Raw genomic sequence first — 21,214 nt, forward strand, 5'->3', positions numbered from 1 at the left:
AGACAGTAGGCAGCAAAATTCGTACTTCTCCCACCCATATTTTGCCTCACACCAACATTTCCATAGTCAGTGCTTTGCAACTTTTCCTCTTCCTTCATCCCCTCACTCCACTTGAACCAAGTGTGATGTTTTCCAGCTCTGAGGCGAAACTTAAACTCTCACTTCTCTGATTCTGGTGGAGCTTTTAAATGTTTCCAATCAATGAAAAATCAACGCTCATTCCAACAAATTCAACAACTCGACATTCCCTGACCGGGAATCGAACCCCGGTCACGGTGGTGAAAGCGCCGGATCCTAACCACTAGACCACCAGGGAATCTGCACCAGCAGTTTTTAATCTGGCTTATCTGCGCTCCTTTTGCCTATTGTTTTTCAGTTCAAATCTCCTTCACCACAAAACTGCCTGTTTAGGTTCAAGATAAACGACTTCTTCAGCCAATGAAAACAACGGTTTCTGTGATCTGGAAGATGAAATTGACAGTGAGATGAAATAGTCCCACAAGCTGTTCATGTATAACTTTCAATTTCAAAAACCCTCCACCCTATTCACTGTTGGTCCAATGGAAGCGCCGATTCCCAGTCACTGGACATCAGGGAAACTAACAACAAGGCCTGACATTTGGATTATGAAGGCAACTTATGACATTTTCTTTTTCATTCCCGATCTCTATCACTAGAGACAACTTTCTCTGACCAATTGGTCTGTTTGGGTTGAACACAAGTGACTTCTACCCCAATCAGAAGAACCATTGTTTATGGCTGGAACATGAAATCGGTACTTTCCTCCTTTAAGACAGTTCTTAAAGCTTCCCCCTTTGACTGAGCTTTTAGACATCTGACCGAATATGTGTCTCGGTGTCACACTTTGATATATAATGCTCCTGGGGAACGTCTTATGAGTTTCATTAGGTTAAAGGCGCTTTATAAATATAAGCTGTTGTTATAGGATATATATATAGAAAGGTTCAGTCTTTTATCTTTTTACTTTTAAAATCTTGCTGCTTGAAATAAAAAAAAACATCAACTAATCACTGCGGCTCCTGTGAAACTTACAAGACTGTCATTCATCACTGAAAGCAACTGACACACATCAAATTCAAAACACTTTCATGTCGCATCTCATTCTGCTTCTGTCCCTGTCTCGCCTCCAGCTCCCTCGACCCGTCCAGCCCCCAGGTTAATTAGCTGCTTGATGCAGACACAGTCAATTGTGGGAATGGGTAAAACTCGTGGGTAAAGAGACACCTGGATCTCATCTTCCTGATTCTCCCAGATACTGATTACAGGAATGTGCACAGTGCCGATTATCCACAGTCACTCTCCTCCCAGTTCAGCTTTTTGATTGATTTTCACACTGGGTTTCAATGTTAAGAAAGCAGAGCTGTGATCAGCTTATATTGTTCAGCAGATGCACTGCATGAAGGTACATAACAGGCTGATGGTAACAGTGCTTTTTGGATGTGGTGAACTCCAGTGAAGGATTGGCACCATTAATGTGTCGCTCAATTAGTCTCGTGACAAATCTCGTGCTGAAACTGACAAGAAAACTCGCAGAATTTGCTCCGTGTTTAGGTTTCAAAAGAGCCGAATAGAAGGTAAGAAAGTACATCTCGCTCGAGTGGGTCATAAAATGGCAGAACGACCCGTGCTATTGCTATAAAATTATAGAAAGTTACAGCACAGAAAGAGGCCATTCGGCCGGGCGTGCTGCTTTCAAAGAGCAGTAGTGATTGTTTGATCCATCAAGAGTGATATTTGTGCCGGTGCAAACAGTAGGCAGCAAAATTCGTACTTCTCCCACCCATACTTTGCCTCACACCAACATTTCTATAGTCAGTACTTTGCAACTTTTCCTCTTCCTTCATTCCCTCACTCCACTTGAACCAAGTGTGATGTTTTCCAGCTCTGAGGCGAAACTTAAACTCTCACTTCTCTGATTTTGATGGAGCTTTTAAACGTTTCCAATCAATGAATAACCAACACTCGTTCCAACAAATTGACATTCCCTGACCGGGAATCAAATGCGGGCCGCAGCGCTGAGAGCGCCGCATCCTAACCATGAGATCACCAGGGAAGCTGCACCAATAATTTTCGATTTGGCTTATCTACGCTGCTTTTGCCTATTGTTTTTCAGTTCAGATCTCTTTCACCACAAAACTGCCTGTTTAGGTTCAAGAAAAACGACTTCTTCAGCCAATGAAAACAACGGTTTCTGTGATCTGGAACATGAAATTGACAGTGAGGTGAAATAGCCCCACAAGCTGCTCATGTGTAACTTTCAATTTCCAAAACCCTCCACCCTATTCGCTGTTGGTCCAATGGAAGCGCCGATTCCCAGTCACTGGACATCAGGGAAACTACCAACAAGGCTTGACATTTGCATTATGGAGGCAACTTATGAGATTTTCTTTTTCATTCCCGATCTCTTTCACCAGAGACAACTTTCTCCGACCAATTGGTCTGTTTGGGTTGAACACAAGTGACTTCTTCACCAATGAGAAGAACCATTGCTGATGGCTGGAATATGAAATCGGTACTTTCCTCCTTTGACCGAGCTTTTAGACATCTGACCGAATATGTGGCTCGGTGTCACACTTTGTTATATAATGATCCTGGGGAACGCCTTGTGACGTTTCATTAGGTTAAAGGCGCTTTTCAATATAAGCTGTAGAAAGGATCAGTCTCCAGTTTTATCTTTCACGCTGATGCTTTCCTCTGTGACATTTTAACGTGCATTCCGCACAACTAATGTGAATAAAGTTTGCGACGTTAAAAACTTTTTCACCCCCTCAGGGAACTGAGCCACAGTGACAATCACAGAGAAACCAACACAGAGAGAAAAACACCGAGAGTGACAGAGGCCTAAGGAGAGACACACACCCAGAAAGCAAGGATGTCACCGACTTGGCTCAGTGTTTGTTCCATTTCCGAAAGCAAATTTCCTGAATGTTGACAAATGAATGGAAATCAGAAAGTACCGACATATTTGGATGGGTTTCCTTCTAATTAGCTGATAATTAATTTTTTTAAAATCTAAAATGGTGAAAACTTTAGTCAGCAGGATTCCAACACTTGTGTTCATATTTACAACAAACGTTAATTATCGAACTTTCGCTCACACTGAAATAAACAAGCTTGGATAATGTTCTTGCCAGGTTTCAAACCGCAGCTCCATCATATGGGAAGTGAATATGACCCCACTCGCCTCTATAAACCCTGCGCTGTAAAGATCCCAATGGAGCTGTCTGGAATGTTAAGCGGTGACGTCATGCAGCAGCACTTTGGGTCTTTGTTTTGAAGAAATGGAATTCGGCTGTTCTCATTAGGAATGCTGGAGACAGACTGATCAACAATGTCATCATCAAATGGCACAGCTCAGTAAGAGGCCCTTACACCCATCGTGTCTATGTAAGTTTTGTACAAAGAGCTTTATAATTAACGACAATTTCCTTCTCTTTCTCCTTAACCCTGTTTCTTTTTCACTTTCAAGCCATTGTTCAATTCCCATTTGGAAACTCGGAGTTAAGAAAGCCAATACTGAAAGCTTCAGCTGGTTCCTCACCTGAGCAAATACGTCAGACTTACTCCAGGCCCTGACGTTTGCAGAGCTTTACTTTGGCCAGAAGAACAAGGCAATATAATTTGCAGGCTAACATGAATGATTTTTAAAATTCATTCATGGGATGTGGGCTTATCTGTCTGGGCCAACATTTATTGCCCATCCGAAATTGCCCTTGGGAAGGTGATCTGCCTTCTTGAACTGCTGCAGTCCATGTGGTGTAGGTACACCCACAGTGCTGTTAGGAAGAAAGTTCCAGGATTTTGACCCAGTGACAGTGAAGGAACGGCGATATATTTCCTGGTCAGGATGGTCAGTGACTTGGAGGGGAACTTCCAGGTGCTGGTGTTCCTATCTATCTGCTGCCCTTGTCCTTCTAGCTGGGAATGGTCGTGGGTTTGGACGCTGTTGTCTAAGGAGCCTTGGTGAATTCCTGCAGTGCACCTTGTAGATGGTACACACTGCTTCTACTGCGCGTCGGTGGTGAAGAGAGTGAATGTGGATGTAGCGCCAGTCAAGCAGACTGTTTTGCCCTGGATGGTGTCCATTTTCTTCAGTGTTGCGGGAGCTGCACTCACCCAGGCAAGTAGGGAGCATTCCATCACACTTCAAACTTGTGCCTTGTAGATGGTGGACAGGATTTGGGGAGTCAGGAGGAGACTTACTCGTTGCACGACTCCTAGCCTCTGACCTGCTCTTGGAGCCACAGTGTTTGTACGGCTAGTCCAGTTCAGTTCCTGGTCAATGTTAACCCCAAGGGTGTTGATAGTGAGGGACTTGTGATGGTAATGCCATTGAACATCAAGGGGCGATTGTTAGATTCTCTCGTGTTGGAGATGGTCATTACCTGACAATTGTGTGGTGTGAATGTTACTTGCTACTTGTCAGCCCAAGCCTGGATATTATCCAGGCCTTGCTGCATTTGGACATGAACTGCTTCAGTATCTGAAGAGTCGGGTATGGCGCTGAACATTGTGCAATCATCAGCGAACATCCCCACTTCTGATCTTATGATGGAAGGAAGGTCATTGGTGAAGCAGCTGAAGATGGTTGGGCCTAGAACACTACCCTGAGGAACTCCTGCAGTGATGTCCAGGAGCTAAGATGGCTGACCTCCAACAACCACAACCATCTCCCTTTGTGCCAGGTATGACTCCAACAAGCGGGGAGTTTTCCTCTGATTCCCATTGACTCCAGTTTTGCTAGGGCTCATTGATGCCACACTCGATCAAATGCTGCCTTGATGTCAAAGGCAGTCACTCTCATCACATCTTTGGAGTTCAGCTCTTTTGTCTATGTTTGAACCAAGGCTGTATTGAGGTCAGGAGCTGAGTGGCCCTTGCGGAACCCAAAATGGACATCAGTGAGCAGGTTGTTGCTAAGTCAGTGCCGCTTGATAGCACTGTTGATGACCCCTTCCATTACTTTACTGATGATGGTGAGTGGACTGATGGGGCGGTAATTGGCCAGGTTAGATCATTCTCACTCTTTCATTCCCAATTTGGTGGGAAGAATGAGGAGAGAGGATAAATTACAGGGTTCCGGGGAAAAGGCCAGGTAATGGCCTTGACAAGACGGGCAGAAAGACTGCTTTCTCTGCTGTAACTTTTATGATTTCATACAACTAATAGTGGAATAGGAGCAATTTCTGTAGTCGTGGCCGAGTGGTTAAGGCGATGGATTAGAAATCCATTGGGGTTACCCCGCGCAGGTTCGAATCCTGCTGACTACGTTTCCAGTTATTTCTGATTTTAACCACGCGCAGACGGAACTAATTGTCCTTTGAATCGAGGAAAAGTGATCCAAACATATCCGTGATCTCTTATGTCCATTGATTGTCAGCCTTCTGCAAATCTCCAGCCGGAAATGGAAAAAAAAATGAGCCAATTTGGTGACATGATTTCATCCTGGCATTTGTCTCTCTTTAGGCCTCTGTCAGTCTCGGTGTATACCGCTGTTTGTTTTCCTTTGTGTGGGTCAATGTGGTTCAGTTCCCTGAGGAGGTGAACACATTTTTACGAATGTAAACTGTATTCACATTAGTTGTGCAACTTCACGTTACAATGTTACAGTGAAAAATATCAGGATGAAAGAGACAACAGGAGTCTGTCTCTTTCTATGTATGGAGTACAACAACAACTTATATTTATAAAGCTCCTTTTACCTAATGAAACGTCATAAGGCGTTCCCCAGGAGCATTGTATAACAAAGTACGACGCTGAGCCTCATATTCGGTCAGATGACTAAAAGCTCCGTCAAAGGGGGAGGCTTTAAGAACTGTCTTAAAGGAGGAAAGTATCGATTTCATGTTCCAGCAAACAGCAATGGTTTTTCTCATTGGCTGAAAACGTCATTTGTGTTCAAACGACACAGACCATTTGGTCAAAGAAACTTGTCCCTGGTAAAAGGGATCTGGGAAGGGAAAATGCCATAAGCAGCCTGCATGTGTCAAACTGCTAGGTTAGTGGTTAGAATGCGGTAATTTTATCAGTACAGCCTGCGTTCGATTCCTGGTTAGGGAGTTGAAACTTATTCCTCCTGGGCGAGCTGTTCAAATCAATGTGATTGATTTGCTGGTTGAAAATAACACTGTAAAGCTCTGCTAGAAATGATGGAGTGAGAGTGTAAGCTTCACATCAGAGCTGGAAATGTCACAAGGGCAAAACTCGGGAACAAACCCAGAGTCGGAGTGAGGGAGTGAAAATAAAAGAGAAGGGCTGTGGTGGGTTCCAAAGCACTGACAAAAGAGCTGGTGGTGCGAGGCAGAATATTATTCCTGTATTACCCATGTCACATGCAGCTCTAATTTCCTGATTCATCCCATGCCCAACATTACCACTACAGTTTGGTGGTCTATAAAGAACTCCCACCAATGTTTGCTGCCTCTTGTTGTTTCTTAGCTCCACCCAAACTAATTCCACATCTTGATCCTTCAATCTAAGATCCTCTGTCACTAATGTACCGATCTCGTTCCTTATTAACAGCGCGACCCGGCCTCTTTTTCCTTTTTGTCCATTCTTCCTAAAAGTATTCAGATCAACCAATCACACTGTTCTTTGGAAGCAGCACACAGGGCCGAATGGCTTCTTTTCTTTGCTGTAACTTTCTGTCATTTTATTTTTCCTAATACCACGGTTAAGATGAACTTTCTTACCTTCCATGTGATGCTTTGAATTCAAGACATTCAGCAAATTCAGCGAGTTTTCTTTTCATTTATGGCAGGGAATTTGGAACCGGACTCGTTGAGCGGCAACTAAATGTTCTCAATCGTCAGATGCAGCTCACCGAGTTCAAACAGGCACTGTCAGCATCAGCCTGTTACATACATTCTTGCTGTACATCTTCTGAGCTACAAGCTGATCACAGCTCCACTTTCTGCACATTGAAAGACAGTGTGAAAATAAGCACAATTTCAAATCTTAACAAGGTGCATATTTGTGATTTTCTGTGTGTGTCAATGTGGTTCAGTTTCCCATTTTTACCACCCAAACATTGGTCATGTTAGTTCTGTGGCTTCATATCAGCAAAAAAAAATGTTAAGGTGGTACAGGGAAAAAAAGAGCAGTTTTAAAACATTTCGCTCTTTTTCTTTGAGTGGAGACTGTTCAGCAACTAAATGTCCGGATGTTACAAACTGGATGATGATTGAAGATTTCACATGATCTTATTAAGTAGCTGAGAACGCTCGAGGGACCGAATGGCCAATTCCTGATCATAATTTTTTATATTCTAATTCAGTGTCAATGTTGGTGAAGACAATGTTTGTGTCTAATCTGAATGTGGTAGTGAGGCCGAGCGGGATCAGCCGCTGGTTCAGGTTTCGATCTCTCTGGTGATCTGGGCTTCACTCCCACTGCTGCCAAACTTTCTGGTGTTTGGTTATTTGAGGCGCTTCCCAAAAATTCTCCATGCGGTGAAGGAGCAGCTGATCTGTGCAGTGTTGTATTTCAGTTGGAAGAATGAGGAGAGGCAGTGTAAATCCCAGGGTGACTGGGAAAAGGTGGGGCAATAGCACGGTCTTGATGACCTTCTTTCACTGGAACTCCCTGTATTCATTCTATTATTTTAAACAAACAACATGCAACCTTTACACAATTGTCCTGGTCGAGTGCTTAAGGCATTTTTCCACATCGTTTGAATCCTGCCAACTCCCTTTCTTCTCATTCCTGATTGACACAAACTGTCTGCAGAATATATTATCCGTCAAATGAAAAAGAAAACCACCCAAAGACCCCCGTGTTTCTTACTTTTGTTCATCTGAAAACATTCACTACATTTGATCCCTGAAATGGATCAATAATTGACCAAGTTGGTGACATCCTTGCTTTCTGTGCGTTTGTCTCCCCTTAGGCCTCTGTCACTCTCGGTGTATGTGTCTGTGTGTGTTCCTCTGTGTGTGTCAATGTGGTTCAGTTCCCCAAGGGGATGGACACATATTCACTTCATAAACTTGATTCACATTAATTGTGCAGCTTCATATTAAAATGTCAAAGAGAAAAATATCAGGATGAAAGAGAGAGTTTGCAATGTTTGGAAGGAGGTGCAGCTAAGAAGTGGAAGATGTTATTGCTGATTGAGAGGAATACATTGCAACCTTGGGGCTTTTGTAACTCTTTCGAGTTATCAACAGATCGCATGTAACTCTTTCGAGTACAGTCACAGTTCTTTGTTTCCGGGAGTGGGACATGAACCCACAACCTTCTGATTCAAAGGCGAAGGCCGATTACCTTCCACACTTTGAAATTCAGAACAAGCTGAGGCTCCAGGGAGGAAGGAATATTGATCTCCCTGAATTTTTGTATAGGGAACAGTGAGTGTGCATTCCCGGCTAGTTTACCTGGTAAAGCGTGAGACTCTTAATCTCAGCATCGTGGGCTCGAGCCCCACGCTGGGTGCCGTGGTGTTTTTTAAAGCTTTGATGGGTGACCCCCAACTCCCCATCCCTCCAGCAGTGTCACCGCTCAAACTGAGTCTTTCTCCATCCCGCTTTGTTAATATCACAGCCGCTGGCTTCTGAGTGAAAACAGCCTCGGCTTCACTGGAAGCCGGAGAGTTTCGTGCTTCGGAATTAATACTTTCACCGCCGCAGCCCAGGTTCAACTCCTGATCAGGAGCTAACTTTTTCCTTACCGCTGTGTGAACTGTCACAACTCACAGGAATTCCTCGTGTAAACTGTTAAAGCGAACCTGGAATTTAATGTAGGGAAGTGTGAAGTGATTCGTGTTGGTCGGAAGAATGAGGAGAGGCAACATCACATAAAGTGTACCATTCTGAAGGGGCTTCTGTGTTACAGAGCGAGTAGTTAGGATCTGGAATGCACGGCCTGAGAGTGTGAGGGAGACAGATTCAATCGCGGATTTCAAAAGAGAATTGGACAGAAAATGTAGGTCTCCGGGGAAAAGGACCACAACATTCTAACATGAAGTTGCACGAATAATGTGAATGAAGTTTGTGATGGTAAAAAAGTGTTCATCCCCTCAGGGAACTGAGCCACATTGACACACACAGAGAAACACACACAGACACATACACCGAGACTGACAGAGGCCTCAGGATCCACAAACACCCAGAAAGTTAGGATGTCACCAGCTTGTCCAATTATTGTTCCATTTCAGACTGCAGATTTGGTGAATGCTTGCAGATGAACGGAAATGAAGAAACGCGAAACAGAAGCAGGAGAAACACACGGGAGTGTTTGGAAAGTTGTTATTCCATTTCACCAACAATTAATTTAATTCTAGATTCACCTAAAGTAAGGAGCAGCAGACAGCGAGGATTGAAATCTACACGGGGAAAGCCCAATAGATTTCAAATCTATTGTCTTAACCACTCATCCGCAATTACAGATCTCACATCAATTTCAATCTTGTTCATATGAAATCACAGGTTATAACAGAGAAAGAGGGAGTTCGGCCCCACATATCCCTAGTCACCCTGCAATTCATACTGCGTCTCCTTGTTCTTCCTGCCAAGATGAAGATCTTAATACATCGACGGCCGTGAGCCGATGCTCAGGTGAAGTGACTGAAAGAACAAATCAAATGAAATTTTGATTCGAACCCACAAAGAGAACAGAGGCCAAATAAAACACCTTAACCCAGCCGGCCACGCTCCCACTATCAAAGGTAAACTAACCATTGCCTTGGGTGGTAACGGCTCCAAAATAGAACATAACAAACAGGAGCTGGGATTGACCATTTGCCTCACCAGTGCCTCATAGTGTCAGAGAATCAGATATAAGGCTACACACAGATAGAGGCCATTCAGCCCGGGCGTAGGAACAAAAGACTCAGGGGCAAGAGAAGACCATTCAGCCCTTTAACCCTGCTTCATCATTCATTAAGGTCACGGCAAATCTGGTTGTGGTCTCAACTCCGCCTTCCTGCCTGTCTCCCCATAACCTTTGACCCCCTTGTCTATCAAAAATCTGTCTAATTCTGCCTTGTGTAAATTCAATGACCAAACCTCTGATGAAAATAATTCCACGGGCTAATGACCCTCTGAGAGGAAAAAATCTCCTTAACTCCGTCTGAAAAGGGAGATCTCTTACTCTCCTGGAAACTAACTCACCTGGTCCCACTCCCCCACCTTTTCCCCGGAGACCTGCATTTTCTGTCCAATTCTCTTTTGAAATCCGCGATTGAATCTGCCTCCCCCACACTCTCAGGTGGTGCATTCCAGATCCTAACCACTCGCTGTGTAACAGAGAAACCCCTTTAGAATTATCGGCTTCAGGACAATCAGAATACTCAGTAACAGACAAAACACCGAAAGGCTGGAAGGGAGATGACTCCGGTTGTAGGAGAGCTGGTTCCCAGTGACCTGGATGTGTCTGCAATGGGTGAGATCAGACTTTTTCCATGTGCCCACAATGAATGTCCCACCCTTTATTTGGGAAGAGTAAAACTGATAGGGAATAATTGTCATTGCAGTCACGGCAATCTGAAGCTTTCTCTCGCTGAGCCATTTGCTTAGGATATCTTACAGAGTGCTAACGCCTTCATCAAGTCTCTGTGGCGCAATTGGTCAGCGCGTTCGGCTGTTAACCGAAAGGTTGGTGGTTCGAGACCACCCAGGGACGAAACTGGCACTTTTTTCTCCCCATCATTACTCATTAACGCTCTGATTTGTTTCGGGGCCCTGAAACTACAAGAAAATCTATCCCACCCCCCACGTTGAAAACTCGGCTGTCACCCACTGAGTTCCCACACCAAGCTCTGTTTATGGATATTCATTTCAGATATAACAAGGAATATGAACGATCGTAAACCCCCATCTAAATCAATAGAGATCTATGAGGCTATTGGATTGAAGCAAGCCCATCAATTCGTCGCTCTTGCTCAGCTCCACGGTGAGTGAGACAGGAACAAGTAACAATATTCCAGTCCCGCACTCTCCAATCACCCGCTTCCAGTGGAAACATCTTCTTATTTTGCTGAATGTTATCTTCAGAAATGGTGAAGAGCGAATCTAATGTGGCTGCAAGATCCAGCATTCAGTTCACATTCAACAACAAACAGGAATGGGAGCGATGTAACTTTTCCACACAGCTGGGTGATAATGTTTCCCCGAGCATCGAATGGAGTAACTTGCACACGCGAAATGAGTGGGGTAACCACAACGCTACAGGAACATTTCCCTGCCTGGATCCCAATGGAGCTGTCTGGAATGTTAAACGGTGACGTCATGCAGCAGCACTTTGGGTCTTTGTTTTGAAGAAATAGAATTCGGCTGTTCTCATTAGGAATGCTGGAGACAGACTGATCAACAATGTCATCATCAAATGGCACAGCGCAGCAAGAGGACCTTCCACCCATTCTATTTACAACCAGCCTTTTACAAAGATCTTGCCTATTGGTCCCAGTTTCCTTCTCCCTTTCCATGAATCAGAAATTTCTCCCTTTCAACCATTTCCAAATTCCCTTTTGAAGAAGGAGTTTCTGCAGAATCCATGCAGTTTGCCTTAATGAACATTTCCCTTACCCAATGAAATGAAGAGTTGGACTATGGTTCCTTCTGAAGTTTTTGATATAAACATTAGTTATTTGTGCAATTAATTTCATATTGAATTTACAAAAGACGAAATTATTCTGATCGGACATGTCCTCAGTATTTTCTCAGTCATGATGACCATGAAACTATCATTGATTGTCGTACAAACCCATGTGATTCACCAGTCCTTTAGGGAATTCAATCGGTCGTCCTTACCTGGTCTGAGTTGCATGTGACTCCAGACCCACAGTGATGTGGTTGATTCTTAACGGCCCTCCGAAATGGTTTAACAAGTTACAGAGCTGAAGGACAATTCTGGATGGGCAACAAATGCTGGCCAGCGATGCTCATGAAAGAATGAAGATCCATGATGAGGAGCGATGAAAAGTGACTTGGTACCATCTCTCCCATTCCCTTGTGTTCAATCACAGTATCAGTTGTGCCTGCCTTTAGGGTAATGCTAGTCTTTGTTTAACACAAGTAGTCATCTTTCAATCAGTAAGTAACTGTGAATTTGCATTTGTAAACTCATTAATTCCTGTTGTTGACTGAAGAAACTGGTATTTCTTTTGTGCCTAGTCAGTTTCATCCCTCCTGAATTTGAGAATGCTTTTTGAAGTTGGCGAATGTCAAATTTAATGTGGCGGCAAGATACTATATTCAGTTAATATACAGCAACAAATGTGAATTATGGAACTTTCCCTCACACTTAGATGTGTAAATCTCGATAATGTTTCTACCCATTTCCAGACAGGGGACTTTTTGCATGTACTTGATAACCACTACACTACAGAAACAATGGACAGAACCACAGAGAGTGACTTAGTATATCAAACCCTGCAGTCTTACTGCACGCCCGAACCCTGGTTTGTGGAAGTCCAGTTTGGCTCAAAAACATAGCCATGCGGCAGAGAAATTGATCTGAAATTAGAATCATAAAATGTCACAGCACATCAGCAGGTCATTCAACACTTCACACATGTGCGAACTATCTCACTGTAATTCGTCTCATTTTTGTCTCTTTCTCATAACCGTGCCTTTTGGAGAAAATCATTCAAAGCCTGGAGAAGTGCCAATGACACATGGCTGTGAGATAATATATTCAGCTATTGTTTAGCAACAAATGGGAATTGTGCAACTTCTCGCAATTAGATGATTCAGTTTTGATAATGTCTCTGCCAGCTTTTGAACCAGTGACCTTGCGTATGTGAAGCGAATGTGATAACCACTATTTGTATTTTTATTCATTTATGGGATGTGGACATCGCTGGCTAGGCCGCTACACTACAGAAACAATTCGCAAGAAAATGCCAAAGGGACTTGTATAGAATTTCAAACTGTGTAGACCTGCTGCACTGCAAGATCCTGTTTCACAGGTATAAAATTGGGGCGGGGCATTTTGGAATGCTGCAGAGAAATTGATCTAATTGTACACTGACACCGCGCATTCGGAGGCTATTCGACCCATCGGGTGTGTGCTTTCTTCAAAGAGCTATCCACTTAGCTCCAATATCATTCTCTTCCTTCATAACCCTGCAGGTTTGTTTTCCATTTCAAATAATTATGAATTCCCTTTTGAAAACTCTGAGTTAAGAAAAACAATATTGAAAAAGGTGCAGGGTCTTCTGCAGTGTCCATGCTCAGTGTGTGAAAATTAACAAAGTTTCCCTGACCCAATGACACGGAGAGTTGAATTGGGGATTCATGTGTTGTCTTCAAAATAAAGAGGAATATTTATTTATGAAATTGATTTCCTATTGAATATTTAAATGAAGTTTATTCTGACCAAGCATCTCAGTCGATATATACAATGTAATTCCCCTTATTGTACAGCCTGTTACAGAAGCTGTTATAGAAAAGAGGGAAAGGTTTGCTGCAGCTATACAAAGCCCTGGTTAGATCACACCTGGAGAACTCTGTATAGTTCTGGGAACCGCACATTATAAAGGATCAATATTGGTCTTGGAAACAGGGCAGTGCTGATCCAGCAGAATGTCAGTTCTGGAATGTAAGTGGACATTCTCCCCTCCGCAAATTGAGGTCATCCAAAACTGCTGTCCGTGTCTTCACTCACAGCAAGTCCCATTCCCCATCACCCTCTACTCGTTGACCTACATTCGTTCCCGGTCAAAGAATGCATTTACTTCAAACTTTCTTATCCTTGTGTTCAAATCTCCCGTTGTTCTCGCCCCTCCCTATTTCTGAGATCTCCTCGAACCCCACAAGTCTCTGAGATATCTGTGCCCCTCTTATCCTGGCCTGTTGTAAATTCCCAATCAGAATCGCTCCACCATTGTTGACCGAGGTTTCAGTTACCGAGGCCCCAAGCTCTGGAATTCCCTTGACCTCTCTTTCCTCCTTTAAGACGCTCCGTAAAACCTATTTCTTTGATCAAGCTTTTGTTCATCTGGCCCAACATCTCAATATGTGTGTCAGTGTCAGACTTTGTTACATAATGATCCTGTCAACCATCTTTGGAGCTTTAATTACGTTAAAGACGCTATCTAAATATAAGCTGTTGTTGTAATGGGGCATATAGAGAAGGAGACAAGCTCCTCTTCCAACTTTCACCTCGATATTTCTTTGATCTGAAGTTGCACAACTAATGTGAACAAAGTTTGTTCTGTTAAAAATGTGCCCATTCCCTTGGGGAACTGAACCACATCGACACACACAGACGAACGGAAAGAAGAAACCACGGGACTGTTTGCGTCGTTTTGATTCCGTTTATCCAATAATTAATTCCATGGGCACCTTATTAAAATCAGGAATGATGAGAACTGGAGACGGTAGGATTTGTAACTCTGTGAGGAGACCCCACAGGATTCCAACCCCATCCCCTTATTCACTCCACCGTGAACACAGGGCCGATAATGACGTCACTGCTGTTTGTATAAAATCACAGACGGCTACATCAGACGGTCATTCAGCATGTCGTCCCTACGGAAGAGCAACTCAACTACTGTAATTCCACACCCCACCTTTTCCTCACAGCAACTCTCCTCGTTCTACCTGTCAATATGAGGTGGCATCTGCTTGTCCTAATGGGGCTGCTAAATGTTGAGCAGTGGTGGGACGCGAACTCATAACTTCGTACATACTTTAAGCCATTGCCTTTGCTCGCTCAGCCTCGCTGGGCGAAATTTATGAACCATTTCCTTCACAAGTTTTGGCACTGAAATAGAACAAAAGCGATAGATTAGGAATAGGCAAAATACTGCGGATGCTGGAAATCTTAAACAAAAGCAAAAAATGCTGGAAAAACTCCGCAGGTCTGACAGAATCTGTGGAGAGAAAGGCAGAATTAACGTTTCGAGTCCGTATGACTCTTCTTCAGAGCTAAAGGGAAGAAGAAATATGAAGTCCTACTTCCCTTTAGTTCTGAAGGAGAGTCATGTGAACTCGAAACGTTAACTCTGTCTTTTTCTCCACAGATGCTGTCAGACCTGCTGAGTCTTTCCAGCATGTTTTGTTTTTGTTTCAGAGTAGGAATAGATCAAACCTGCTCCGTCAGTTAATCAGATCGTCCTGCACTTCGTAACAAATAGAAATCATCTCCACACAAAAACACAACGAGCTGCAGTGAAGGGTCGGGACCATTTAAACTCAGTGAACTGGTCTGGTTCCAAATCTCCTGCTGGAAATGACAAGAAAACTTCTCACTGAATTCACTCCGGGTCTTGACTTCAGAAGGACAGGACACAAAGTAACAAAGTACATTTCGATAAAATGTGTTATAAAATGGCAGAATGACTGGGAAAGTGCATCCGTGCTGTTGGCAAACATAAAATTATGGAAAGTTCCAGCTAAGAAAGAGGCCATTCGGCCTGGTCTGCTGCTGTCAAAGAGCAGTTGTGATTGGTTGATCAGGAGTGGTCAATTACTCTTCCATTTCCGACTGTGAATTTAGTGAATATTTGCAGATGAACAGAAATAAAAATCACGGGGTATTTGGATGTTTTATATTCAATTTAACGGATAACCAATTCTACAGACCGTCAGTTAAAATCAGGAATGATAAGAAGCATAAACTACAGGGCTCAAACCTGCGTGAGAAAACTCCAGCCAATTTGCAATCCATCAGTTTAACCAATTCGCCACAATACTGAGTGAAAGTTCGCTATTGTTTGTATAAAATAATAGAATGGAGACAGAGAGTAACAGGGAAAAAAGATTTTCAGTCCGTGCCATTGCCCCAACCACCTCTCCCCATTCCCCCAACCAAAATGCAACACTGCACAGGTCAGCCGTCCCCTGGCCGCACGGAGGATTTTTTGGAAGCGTCTCAAACAACAAAGCACTGGAACGTTTAGCAGCCGCGGGACTGGAGCCCAAAGCAGGAAAGCCTCGGCCAGCATCTTAGCCCACTCGGTGACTCAGTACCACATTTAGAGCAGAAACAACCATTGCCTTGGCCGGCATTGGCTCTGAATTAGAGTGTGGGAAAATATATTCAGGAATAGGCCATTCGGCCCCTCGGGCATTCTCAGCTACTTCATAAGATCATGTGAAAACTTCAATCATAATCCGCTTTGTAACATCCGGGCATTTAGTAGCTGAACAGCCTCCACCCAAAAAGAAACAGAAAATAACGTCCCCTTGCATCTTTTAAAACAGCACTTTTGTTTTCTCTGGACCATCTTAATCTGGAGCCACAAAACTATCGTAAATAACGTTTGGGTGGTAAAAATGATGAACTGAACCACATTGACACACACAGAGGAACACACACAGATATCGACACCGAGAGTGACAGAGGACAAAGGATTGTTTCTAAGGAGAGACAAACACCCAGAAAGCAAACCTGACACCAACCTGGCTCCGTTTTTGTTCCATTTCCGACTAGAAGTTTCGTGAATATTTTTGTGAATGAACGGAAATAGGAAAACGCCCGAGTGTTTGGATGGACTTGATTCAATGAAACCGATAATTAACTCTGTAAACACAGAGTTAAAACCAGGAATAATGAGAAGCGGGAAACCCTAATGGATTTCGACTCCATCGCCTTCACCACTCAGTCACCACGACTGACTCAATGCACAGGGTGATGTTGTTAGTATGAAATCATGGGTGGCTACAGCAGAGAAGGAGAACATTCTTGTTTGTGCCGGCTCTCTGGAAGAGCAATTTAACTCATTCCATAACCCTCGTCTTTTTCCTCGCAGCAATTTATTTTAAATCTGTCTCTCCTCGTCCTTCCTGTTAAAATGAAACACCGCACACAAACCGTACAATTCGATTTGAGCTGGCACTTGTTCGACTCGCTGTTCAAGCTGCTCATGAAGAACTTTCAATTTCCAAAACCCACCAACCTCATCACTGCGGCTCCTGTGAAACTGACAAGGGAACACACGGCAGAAATTCATCACTGAAAGTAACTGACACACATCAAATTCTAAACGCGTTTACCTTGGTAGGAGGCTGTGGCACAGTGGTACTTTCACTGGTTTGGGATTCTGGGGATCAAATCTCACCATGGCAAATGGTGAAATTTGTTTTCAATAAAAAATCTTGTGATCATCACTAATGGCAGTAGGGACGAAAATCTGCTGTCCCAGCAATAACTCTTATATACTCTCTGGAACAGGGCTGACCTAGCCAGGGACTACCCACCCATCCAGTTTATGAACCCAATTTTCCCTGGAAAGCAGGGAATGGGAATGTAAGGCACGAGAAGGGTTCACAGGACCTGATTGTCCCAGACACTGATTATAGGAATGTGCACAGTATCAATTATCCACATTCTTGTGTATGGTGTTAAACTTTGAAATTATTTTGAACTGATTTTCAATGTGAAGAATCGGAATGAGCTTATTTTGTTCAGTAGATATACAAGAAGGTACATGCTCATGTGCAACCACTGCGTGTTTGAAACACAAGTGAATGGTTCAGATCATTTCTGCAGTTGTACTAGTCTGGTTTAAAATTCAGTTCCTAATCTGTTTAGTGTCTGGAATTCAAAGTGTTGGATAGAAGGGCAAGATGTACATCTCGCTAGATTGAGTTATGAAATGCCAGAATAACTTAGAGAGATGCAACTGAGGTGTTAGGAAACACAAAATGACAGAAAGTTACAGCAAATAAAGAGGCCATTCGGCCCTGTGTGCTGTTTTCAAGGACAGTGTGATTGATCTGAATATTCAAGGGTATTCGTCATTTAGGAAGGATAGAGAAAAAGAGAAAGGAGGCGGGGTCGCACAGTTAATAACGACAAGATCAGTACATTAGTGAGAGAGGGTCTTAGATTGAAAGATCAAGATGTTGAATCAATTTTGGTGGAGTTAAGAAACGGGCAAGAGGCAACAAACATTGGTGCGAGTTGTTTATTGGTCACCAAACTGCAGTGGTAATGTTGGGCACTGTAATAAATCAGGAAATTAAAGCTGCAAGTAACATGGGTAATACAGGAATAATATTCTGCTGTGCACCACCAGCTCTATAGTCAGTGCTTTGTAACCCATCACAGCCCTTCTCTTTCATTTTCACGCCCTCTGGATCTGTTCTTGACTTGTTGCACGTGCGACATTTCTAGCTCTGATGTGAAACTTTAACGCTCACTCCCCTAACTCTGACAGAGATGTTCTGTGTTGCTTTCAGCCAGGAAGACAATAACATTGGTTTTAACAGTTCGCCCAAGGGCAGTAAATCTCAATTTCCTGACAGGGAATCAAACCTGAGGTGCAGCAGTGAAAGTGCTGAACCCTAACCAGTCGGCCATCAGGGAAGCTGCTAACAGGGCTGGAAATGTGGCTCATGGATGCTGATTTTGGCATTTTTTCATTCCAGATCCCTTTCACCAGAGATAAATTTCTCCGAACAAATGGTCTGTTCAGGTTGACCACAATGAGCCAACGAGAAGAACCATTGCTGTTTTCTGGAACATGAAATCGATAGTTTCCTCCATTAATACAGTTCTTCACCTTTGACAGAGCTGTTAGTCATCTGACCGAATATGTGACTTGGTGTCACACTTTGTTATATAATGATCCTGGGGAACACCTTGTGACGTTTCATTTGGTTAAAGGCGCTTTATAAATTTAAATTGTTGTTGCAGTTTAACATACAGAGAAATAGACAAACTCCTCTTGCATCTTTTACCCTGAGAGCTTTTCCTTGTAACATTTTAAAATGAAGTTGCACAACTAAAGTAAATAAAGCTTGTGCTGGTAAAATGTGTTCAACCCCTCGGGGAACTGAAGCACATTGGCACACACAGAGGAACACACACAGACGGATACACTGAGAGTGACAAAGGCCTCAGGAGAGACAAGCGCCCAGAAAACAAGATGTCACCAACGTGGCTCAGTTTTTGTTTCATATCCGACTGGAGACTTGCAGAAGACTGACACATAAATGGATTTGATTGGATGGTTTTTCTTCTATTTGAATGAGAATTAATTCTACAGTCAAGCAGAAATAACGAAGAGCACAGTCAGCAAGATTCAAACCTACGTCGGGAGGCCCCAATGGATTTTAAACCCATTCACCTTAAACACTGGGCCACAACAACAGAACTTGCTAACATGCTAATATTATTTGTTTAAAATCATAGAATGGTTACAGCAGGGAAAGTGGGCCTTCTGCCCGTCCTAGCATTACCATTACCCGACCTTTTCTCCAGAACCCTGCAATTTACACTGTCTCTCGTCGTTCTTCCTACAAAATAATAGCATGTTTAGTTAAAACACAGAAGACTCGTTCAGCCAATAACAGCATCGAGTGTGTTAGACATGATCATGAAGTGAACAGTGAGGTGAAATAGTGCCACAAGCTGCGGATGTACAACTTCCAATTTCCAAAACCCACCAACCTCATCAATGCGGCTCCACTGAAACCTTCAAGGTAAATATTGATCCTTAAAAGGGGCCGTTCCCAGATCTATACACAGTCCTCCAGGTGTGATCTAACCAGGGCTTTGTATAGCTGTAGCAAACCTTTCCCTCTTTTCTATAACAATCTCTGTAACAGGTTGTAGAGCAAGAGATATTAGATTGTATATTTCGACTGAGAATAATGAGGAGGTGCTTGATCTCACAGCCATGTGTCCTGGTCAATGTTCACGAATATTAATCTGCAATATAATGAAAAAAACATTTAGGCCGGCATCGAGCCCATCCGAAATCTATAGAATTATTGGATTCAAACAAACCCATCAATTATTCTCTCTTCCTCAGCTCCACAGTGAGTGAGACAGGGAAAAGCAGAAAAGCAGCATTATTCCCGCCCCGCATTCTCCAATCACCCGCTGCCAGCAGAAAGCAGCGACTGCAGCTTCAATGAGCGGGTTACTGCCCATCCCTGGAACACAAGATACTCCAACGCGGGCCAAACCTCCCAATTCACTGAACACAGGCTCAAGGAAACGCAGGTAGACTATAACCCGGTCCCTAACCTCTGAGCAGCATTTACTGAATACCCGAGGGAACGAGTCACAAAGAAAAGTAACACCAACTTTCTAAATCTTTTTATTGGATGTGTTCATTTCATTTTAAGTTCTGCAGATGGTAAAATGGCCGAAATAGAGGTTGGTGAATAACAGCTTGGAACCATGTTCCTCTCTCCCACTGCAATACTGATCCTTCCAATTTACAGGTATTTGGGGGCAATTATCAGTTTGATACTCAGATTAGCTCCGTCTCCATATTATAAGATGAATCTAGAAGCACTGGAGAAGGTAGAACCATAGAACCATAGAACACTACAGCACAGAAAACGGGCCATTCGGCCCTTCTAATCTGTGCCAAAATATTATTCCGCTAGTCCCATTGACCTGCACCTAGTCCATAACCCTCCAGACCTCTCCCATCCATGTATCTATCTAATTTATTCTTAAAACTTAAGAGTTAGCCTGCATTTACCACGTCAGATGGTAGCTCGTTCCACACTCTCACCACTCTCTGAGTGAAGAAGTTCCCCCTAATGTTCCCCCTAAACCTGTCCCCTTTCACCCTAAAGCCATGTCCTCTCGTGTTTATTTCTCCTAATCTAAGTGGAAAGAGCCTACTCGCATCTACTCTGTCTATATCCCTCACAATTTTGTAAACTTCTATCAAATCTCCCCTCATTCTTCTATGCTCCAAGGAATAAAGTCCTAATCTGTTTAATCTTTCCCTGTAACTCAGCTCCTTAAGACCCGGCAACAATAAAGATTTACTGGGTTGATGTTAGAACTGAAAAGTTTTAACATTCAACAACGATTGAATTGATTAAACAGGTTTTCTCTAGAAAACAGGGTGAGGGATGACCTGATCGAAGCCTTTAATATTCCGAAAGGGTTTGGAAGATGCTTCCACTTACGGATAGACAAGAATAAATAAAAGTTGGTCACCAGGAAATCCAATGTCCAATTCAGAAGCAACGTCTTTAATCAAAGATAAAAGCAGAAAATGATGGAAATACACAGAAAATCTGGGAATTTCTGTGGATTGAGAACCAGAATTATACTTTCAGATCTGCGCACTGATTCTGTACAGTTCCGCTGACAAGTCACAGACCTGATATGAAAACTATGTCTCTCCACAGACGCTACCAGACCTGTTTAGAATTCGAAAATGTTCTGTTTTTATTTCAGATTTACAGCATCGCCTTTCCTTTTTTTCTTCAGAAGAGAATGTAGAGCCCATTGCCAGAGGATTAGAAATCCAAGTCTGTGCTGGACACGC

The 21,214-nt window shown here is 43.2% G+C and overlaps 2 non-coding genes and 1 pseudogene across 2 annotated transcripts; all 3 read left to right on the top strand.

Moving 5' to 3' along the window:
• The first annotated feature begins 5,209 nt into the window (after positions 1-5,209).
• On the top strand, positions 5,210-5,291 carry trnas-aga (transfer RNA serine (anticodon AGA)). The gene has a single exon. It is a non-coding gene; the product is annotated as a tRNA-Ser (tRNA).
• Positions 5,292-10,346: 5,055 nt separating this feature from the next.
• Positions 10,347-21,214, top strand: part of LOC144673224 (uncharacterized) — a 39,176-nt pseudogene continuing 28,308 nt past the window's right edge.
• trnan-guu (transfer RNA asparagine (anticodon GUU)) lies at positions 10,568-10,641 on the top strand. Its single transcript has one exon. It is a non-coding gene; the product is annotated as a tRNA-Asn (tRNA).

Source organism: Cetorhinus maximus, unplaced genomic scaffold (genome assembly GCF_964194155.1).
Source record: "Cetorhinus maximus unplaced genomic scaffold, sCetMax3.hap1.1 HAP1_SCAFFOLD_316, whole genome shotgun sequence".
NCBI lineage: Eukaryota > Metazoa > Chordata > Chondrichthyes > Lamniformes > Cetorhinidae > Cetorhinus > Cetorhinus maximus.